The sequence below is a fragment of the Pteropus medius genome, unplaced genomic scaffold (genome assembly GCF_902729225.1).
Source record: "Pteropus medius unplaced genomic scaffold, Ma_sr-lr_union100, whole genome shotgun sequence".
Taxonomy (NCBI): Eukaryota; Metazoa; Chordata; class Mammalia; order Chiroptera; family Pteropodidae; genus Pteropus; species Pteropus medius.
The window spans coordinates 411,085-418,879 of record NW_024354496.1 but is presented as its reverse complement, the minus strand read 5'-3'; the positions used below and the strand labels follow the sequence as shown (position 1 = coordinate 418,879).

Here is a 7,795-nt window from a genome sequence, read left to right as displayed (position 1 = left end):
CCCCCCCCTCCGGACCCGACTCCCCCGGCCCCTCTCGGCGGGGATGAGGGTGGGGGGTGAGGTCTGGGCAGGTCACGTGGCCCCTCGGCCTCCTGGGCCAGCGAGAGCGAGGCGGCGGCCAAACCTGTTCTTTGTTAAGAGGTCACCGCCAGCGCCCAGCGCCTCGGGGAAGGAGTTACCGACGACCTTCGAAGAGCGGCGCACTGCACGCGCGCCCGCTCGCTCCACGTGCTGCGCCCCCGAAACGCTGCTCGCGCTCGCCGTTTCCTCCCGGGGGGCAGTCCTCGGGCCCTTGGGGGGGGCCTGGGGGTAGATGGATGTGGGGGTGCAAAAGGGATGCCCCTGGATGAAGGGGGCACTGGGAGGTACAAGGGAGGGATTAGGGAAGGGAAAAGCAGGCCCACAGTTTTAGGGCTCTGGGTCCTCTCGGCGGACACAAGAGGGTGTCTCTGAATGTCGCGCGCCCCGGGGACTGTCAACCACGCGGGAGGCCCGGCGCTCCACCGTCCTGTGCAGCCGAGTGTCGGGTGTCCCCGTAAGTGAAACCTCCGAAGCCTGCGCTGTTGCGTGATCACGGCGAGAGGATTCCAAAGTTATCAGAAATGCCGGGGCCGGCCGATGACATCTTTGTCACTTGACTGTGGCTTTACCGCTTAGCTACGAACGAATGTTTGCTCTTCCTGATAATACAATGAAGCATCGCCAGTTCTCGGTCCGAGAAAATACAAATTCCCAGACAAGACCAGTGTTAGTTTTCGCGTGCGGGCTGTGCCTGTCGTTTTTCTCTGCGCAGAAAACGTTTCCATCCAAAAATGAGAGGTAAATAGTAAAACTGGGCCCACGCTGTATAAACAGCATTCTGCTTTTGTTACCTAGTCTCAAAAATATTTTTCTGGGTCACTAAATAGTTTTCAAAGGCATATTTTTAATGACGGCTTAAAATTCCACCAGATGGAATTTTACGTGCCAGAGTTTTTTAACCGTCCTCCTCCTGATGCGGGACACTCCTCTAAGAAATAGATCCTCAATTACCCCAGCTTGCGCAGTTACATAAGTAACCTTTTTCAACCCAGCCCTGGCTGCAAGGAATGAATAGTTCGTCTGAACATGGATAACTGTGTTGACTTTTCTTGCTTGTTTGGACCTCGGATTTGAAACTTTCCAGTATTACATGTGGGAAAAAAAAACATTGAGCAAGTTTGCGAGCTACGAGTTCCGTCTTGTCCTGTGAGGCCTCAGGTGAGAGCAGAGCGGGGGGCCCAAACAGGGGTATAAGGGTGCTCCCAGTGTCTGGCGAGCATGGCACATGTCCGAATGGCCCAGGCTTGCAAGGAGCCTGGGACAAAAGCTCTTCCTGAGCGCTGCCTGCCATGGGTATCCAGCAAAGCACAATTGCTTATGACAAGGAGTGGGGATTTTCTCTTCCGTTGTATTTTCCACTAAATATGTAGTGTTTTGGATTCACGTGCGTATGCACGTTTTAGCGGGATGCTAGTTATCACTGATTATATATAAATTCGGCGGCTTTAAATTAAGGGCACAAATCTCTATGTGGTGGGACGAGTTGGAGGCCTCTCTGTCGAGTAGGACGGTAATGCCACCTGTTCATGTTGACCCTCATAGGTCTGGGGGGCATCACCAGCGATCAGCTGGAGCGATTCGCTCTTTTTGTGCCCATCACAAGCAAATCATTTCCCCCAGTTAGTCCTCCTCACACTTTAATATTGATTTCAAAATGAACCACGAGAAGAATACACCTGTCCTTTCACCCAGTGTCACCCTCAGCTTCTGTCTTCGTAGCAAATGAGAACTGAAGCCAGAGCCATTCTACGTCCTGAGGCCCCACAGAGTGGGTTTGCTGTTGTTTTAATCAACGACTTCAGTGTTAACATAGGATCTAAAAAAACCTTCGTCCACATGGACCCACACAAACATTCCCGGCCGCATTATTCGTAAGAGCCACAAAATGAAAATAACCCAAACGTCCGTCCACCGACAGACAGATAAAGAGATACATAAAACGTGGCCCATCATACAATGGAATATTATTCACCATAAAAAGGGATGAAATTACTGATATGTGCTCCAATGTGCTTGAATCTCAGAAAAGTCAGGCTGAAACGCAGAAGGCTACGTAGTGTAGGACTCCGTTTATATGAACTGGGTCGAGAAGATGAGATGCGGTATAAAGACCAGAAGTAGCTGCCTGGTTGTTGTCGGGGGTGGATGGGGAATGGGTACCACATTTTAGGGGTGGGGGGGGAGGTGATGGAAATATCCTAAAATTAGACTATAGTTGTGATCGCACAATTCTATACTCAGAAAACACCCAATTGTACGCTTACACTGGATGAATTTTGTGGTATGTGAATTATCTCAACATAACTTTTAACACAATAGTAGAACGATTTTTGCGGGCACTATTTCCAAGTGAATAGGGTCCCTGAATATGGGCCAGTTCAAGTCCAAATGCCTTGAAAATAGGCCACCGTGAGCCTCGCCCGTCCCAGAGTCCTGCTGTCAGACGCCGGCGTTGCCTCTGAGACGCTGCTCCGCACGGCGGCTCCGCCAGGTCACGCATGTGCTTGGGTCAGTCCTTCCCTTCACTCTGCCCGGACACCCCCAGCACAGCGCCTTTCCCACGCGGCCGGGGAAATAATCCACAAGCCGAGGTCGCCGGGGACGTGTGCGCTGAACCCCCAGCCCTCGGGCGGCAAGTCACGCTGTCCGTCCTTCGCCCCAGCTCACCTGACCGACGCCATGAGGTGTTACCTTCTCTCCGGATAAACCTCCGTCCACCGTCAAGCACGTCTCCCCCCGAAACCGAGGGCCCACGCACGTTGACTTAGGCGGCCCGCACCGGATGTTCGTGAAATCGTCCGGACCCTCGCCGTGTGTGACAGAGTGTCCTTTTCGTGCGTATCCATTTTCAGTTCATTTTTTTCAAAGCTGGTCGCCCCCCGCTCCACTGAATTCGGAACCCACTCATGATTCGAGGGACCGTCTCTCCCTCCCCGGTTTGAAAAATACAGGTCCACGGGATACGAGGCAGAGTCTGCAGATACTTTGGTTGTCACAAACGGGCAGGGTGGTGCTTCTGGCATCTAGTGGGTGGGGACCAAGGATGCTGCTCAGGGTGTCCCCACTGCAGACAATGATCCCAGCGAAATGCCCACAGCGCCAGGCCTGCCGAACTCTGATTTCAGCCGGAGACAGGTTCCCAGTGTTAACGCTTAAATAAGGCAGAACGACTCGGGGACAGGTCAGGGCGACCTTGCTCCTGCCTGCTCTTCCCACCTTCCTAAGATCTTCGTTATTTTTATTAACCCGATGCGGGTGGCGTCGGTGCCCGGCCGGCTCTGGCTCAGGCTCCCGCTGCATTATTGACACGTACGTGAGGGCAGGTTTGGGGTCGGTGGATGTGCACAGGTGTTGGCCGCCTTCGCTCATGGAGGGGGTGTTGGTCATATCCCCAGGACCCGCACTAACTGCCCCTGATTGGAACTGGCTTCTCCGCCCACGGCCAGAGTGTCGTCCTTCCGTGGTAGAGCCCGAGGTCCCCTCCTGTGCCTTTGCGTTGAAGCTGCTCTGGAATGAAGGCCAACTCCTTGCCCACAGCAGTGTCTGGGCTGTTGTTTTAATCAACGACTTCAGTGTTAAAATAGGATCTAAAAAAAGCTACGTCCACATGGACCCACACGAACTCGAGTCCTCACGCCCTGGCCCGGTCATGACCGGGGCCTGGCTCGCTGCCACCCATCCCCATCAATAAGCCTCGGCTGCAAGGCGTGTCCCCAAGTTGGTCCCACCTGCCGCCATTTGGTGACATCCTGTGAATGTCCCTTCGTAACGCGTGCCCCGCATCGCCAGAACACCCCCACACTTTCAGAGCCAGTGTCACATGGCTCTGGTTGTCCCTATGCAATCGTCAACGACACCTGCTCCTTGCCGACACGGTGTCAACCCCGTCTGTTCTAGCTGCTAGGCTTGCTTAATTTTTAACTGTAAAGAAAATCCTCCACGTATACAATGGTTTTGTTAAATCCTTGCGATGGAAATCTGCTCATTTGGTCCTTTTTTTTTCCTAAACGGAATTCTTTCACTGCGGTTACAAGCATCCTTTCGTGGGGGAGGGGCGGGGTAACTTGAATTACACGCTAGGGACACTGGGTGCCGTTTCTGAGTGCCTCGAATACCACCTTCCTGTCACCTCTGTTTAAGAGGCCATGCACATAGAGTGACCCGTCAGCTCCAGGACATCCAGGGAAAGGGCCTGCTCCTTGCTTTCTTACTGTTTTGTTTGTCGTTTGTTTTTTTGTTTGGTTTTTTTTAAGAGGAGCCTGACTGGCAACACGTTGCCTGCCTTCCCTGCAATTTCAACTTTGCCACAGGCAACGCGTGGCTTTTATTATCGATACTACGCATGCGTTTTAAAAGCCACAAGCATCAGGGGTCCCAAGTGCCGAAGGCTAAAAAAAATTTTTTTTTTTTTTTAGGGTAAAAAGGAAGAAAATAAAAAAGATTGGACAGACGACGGCTCAGAAGCTTTCATCAGTTTTGCAAGATGGTGGTGACGGTTGGTAACCTGACAAGTGTTTCCAGAGAAACGCACAGGAAGTGAAACCCACTGCGTGCCTAACGGGTCTAGTATTTCATTGTGCAATGTCCCACAGCCTCCGGGGGCCTCAAGTCACATGTAACCTACACCCTTCAGGGAGATGCCCCAGCGGCCTCTATAACCACCCTCCAGCAAAGACTTCCTTGCAGCTCTAATGGGACAAAGCTTTCTTTGAAATGATGACAAAAATGTGGGGGGAGGGGCAACAAAACCCTTGGCTCTTCCCTGGAGTCTCAGAGGAGCTGGTGTTGCTTTTCCTCTTTCCCTGTCCGCCTGGCTTCTTGTTCTCCATCATCGTTTTGAGTCAGCAAAGAGAGATGGTAAGGGATTCCGAAGCAACATTCGTCACAAGGCGGATAAGCCAAAGGGCCACATCGTGCCTGTTCTCTCTGTGAAGAAATCTTTGTTTGGCTGGAAGGTACACAGTTCATATGGAAAGACTCCTCGGAGAGGCTCGAGAGGCTCGCGGATAAGAAGGAGACACATCGTAAACCAATTCAAGGTCAGGCTCCCACTGCGCAGCCCCCAGGCTCTCCAGTAAACCCCTGAGCGAGCTGTCACTTCTCAGAAGGATCTGGAGATGCAGGGCGGCGTCGGCCAAGGACAGAGGCCAAAAATAGCTGACTTCCAGGCCTGCAGAGAAATTGCAAGACCAGCGGAAAAGGACCCAAGTCACACCGATTAACCCGTCCATGCCAAACAGCAGGCTCCTCTTGGTTACAAAACCAGCGCGCCTGTTGAAAAGGATACAAAAAGAAACTTCTAGGCTACCCTAGGCTGATACTGTGTCTGGGTTTCCAGCCTATGGCCAGGCACCTGTAGGGTCGGCTACTGTAAACAGTTATTGGGGGTTGGGGGGCGGTCTGAGATGTTCTGTAGATCATACCGTCCTCAGCTCCACAGGCTCCAGGAACGCAGGTGACAACTAGTTCACTAGAAGTGATAACAAAATCTAGTTCACTAGAAACGTCAACAAAATCAGGCTGAGCGCTTAATAATTCTTCTTCTCTTGACCCGCTCAAAAGCACGAGATGTTTGCTCAAGAAAAGCAGAGACCCTGGCAAGCAAAGCAGGGGTCCCAGGGGCTGTGGCGTAATTGTTTAGAATAAAGTCGGCGTCTTCAAATCAGTGGCACCGGTCACATCCACAATTTCACGTTGTATTTAACTGAGTAACCACTTCTGTGGCAAAGCACTGTGCTGCGTGTCCAGGGAGGGGACATAGGGAGGATAGAATCGGGTCGCTTCGTGGAAAGATCTGCAGTAAGTGAGCTGCTGTACAAATGGCAGAGCAGATATGAAGGAAGAAATGAGGGGCGAGTGGGGTGGAAAGAATGAACCCCTCCCCCTCAAGTTTACAAATACTGGTGCAGAGGACAGACAAGACCTCAGGGCTCAAAATCCCTTTGCATCTGGGGTCGGTCAGGGTTTGGGAGTCACTCAGAGCCTGGGGTCACAAGCCCAGGACACAAGCCCTTCAGTCGTGGGCTCTGCCACCTACCAGAATCTGCCTTCTGCAATGCAGGAGAGCATGGAGGAGCTGATGGCGGTTCCAGGAGCAGGGGCTAGGAGTGACACGGAGCGCTCCCCTCCCCCACCTGCTGGCCAGCACTGTCACAGGGGCCTCACACCACCGCAGGGGACGTGGCAATGTCATGCAGCTTCATGCCCAGAAGAAAACAGAGACAGTAATAGGGTTTGGTGAGCAAGTCGTATTAGCCGCCACACAAAAACGCTTCAAAGCAGGCTGTGGAAGGAAGCCACAGCATAGACCGTGCTCGCCTCACGGGACAGGAACTAGGTGCCCACAGACGAGACCCGAGAGGGCAGGGGACTCTGCCTGCTTTTTACTCTTTGGACATTTCGAACTTCATACCACGAACCTGCATGCTTCGTGCAGAAATAATGCATTTTGTTTTCAGGCCTCGCTAGGAAAATAAGAAAAACTCGATGCGCACAATTAAACGGCACACTGCGAAGGAGAAAAGTGTTGACTTTTATTGTCAGAAAAAAATGGACATACCCGCTTTCACAGGCGCTGTAAAGTCGCTTGTGTCATGAAGACCAGATTTTTCTCTTTGGAGGGGGTTAGACAGCCACTCGCTAACTCAGTCTTAATCTGCCTCGTTCCAGCTCCTGGAGCTTCCACAGGTAACAAACAGTTCCCCGTCACCTGCTCAGGGGAATTGGGAGCAAAATGTGTCTCCATGAGAACAGCTCCGCATGTAATTTTCATGTAATTGGTGACTAAAGCCATTTCACAAGCGTGTGCTCCTTTCTGGTTTGAAAGGTTCTGGCTGTCATGTCCATGCTCGTGAGGATTGCTCACCGGAGCTGACTTAATGGTCATGAGCAGAGAAGCAGCATAGAGAGGTTCTTACAAAGAACGCTGATGGAGTGAAAATCTCCCACTAGAAGTTTCTCTCTCTCTCTCTCTCTCTCTCTCTCTCCTCTCTTTTGCTTTGCAGAATGCAAATCCTGAGGACAGCAGAGTTATTTATAGCGCATTGTTGTGTTTCATTTTGCTATTTCCTGAAGACCAGAGGCCTTGGTGGGGGGTCCCCTCCCACATGACCTCGGTATCTGCCATGGAACTGCTAACCACGGAGGTGAAACGCGTTGCCTTTTATTTGCACAAGGTGAAGTTTAACCGTTCTGATTGCTTCGCCAAAGAAACTTGAAATGACCAAGTTTCAAGTTTTAAATTACTGTTATTTATAGTAAGGGTTTTTTAACTTTTCAAATCCTCGAAAATGCTGCTGTTTGGGAGTAGTTAATAAATCATTTTCAGGTCACTACTGCTGTATGCTCATTGGATTAAAATTACAGATCTTTTAGAAATTTGTATGTCAACTTTTTCTGCCTCACGAATACCCCCAAAGCTTAATACCTGAACCAGCATTTATTTAGTTTGTGATTCTGTCGATCAAAAGATGTGACCTGGGCCCCCCGCTGAGTGCATCTTCTGGTCCTCCTGGTTTGGCTGGGTCCTGAATCGTTCCTTAGCTTCCAGGGAAGCTGGAGAGTGACTGCTCCTCAGATATGGCTCATCTGTGGTCGTATGGCCTCTCCTCCTCCGGCAGAGTTCTGACACAAAAGAGAGGCCCAAGGCCTCATGACACCTAGGACGACACATTGTCCCTGCCCTCGCATACTGCTGGCCAAAGCTAGTCCCAGA

General features: G+C 51.5%; 1 long non-coding RNA gene across 1 annotated transcript; it reads left to right on the top strand.

Moving 5' to 3' along the window:
• Positions 1–23: 23 nt before the first annotated feature.
• Positions 24–7,412, top strand: LOC120594215 (uncharacterized). The gene is made up of 2 exons (XR_005650515.1): positions 24–1,239; positions 4,497–7,412. It is a non-coding gene; the product is annotated as an uncharacterized LOC120594215 (long non-coding RNA).
• Positions 7,413–7,795: the final 383 nt, after the last annotated feature.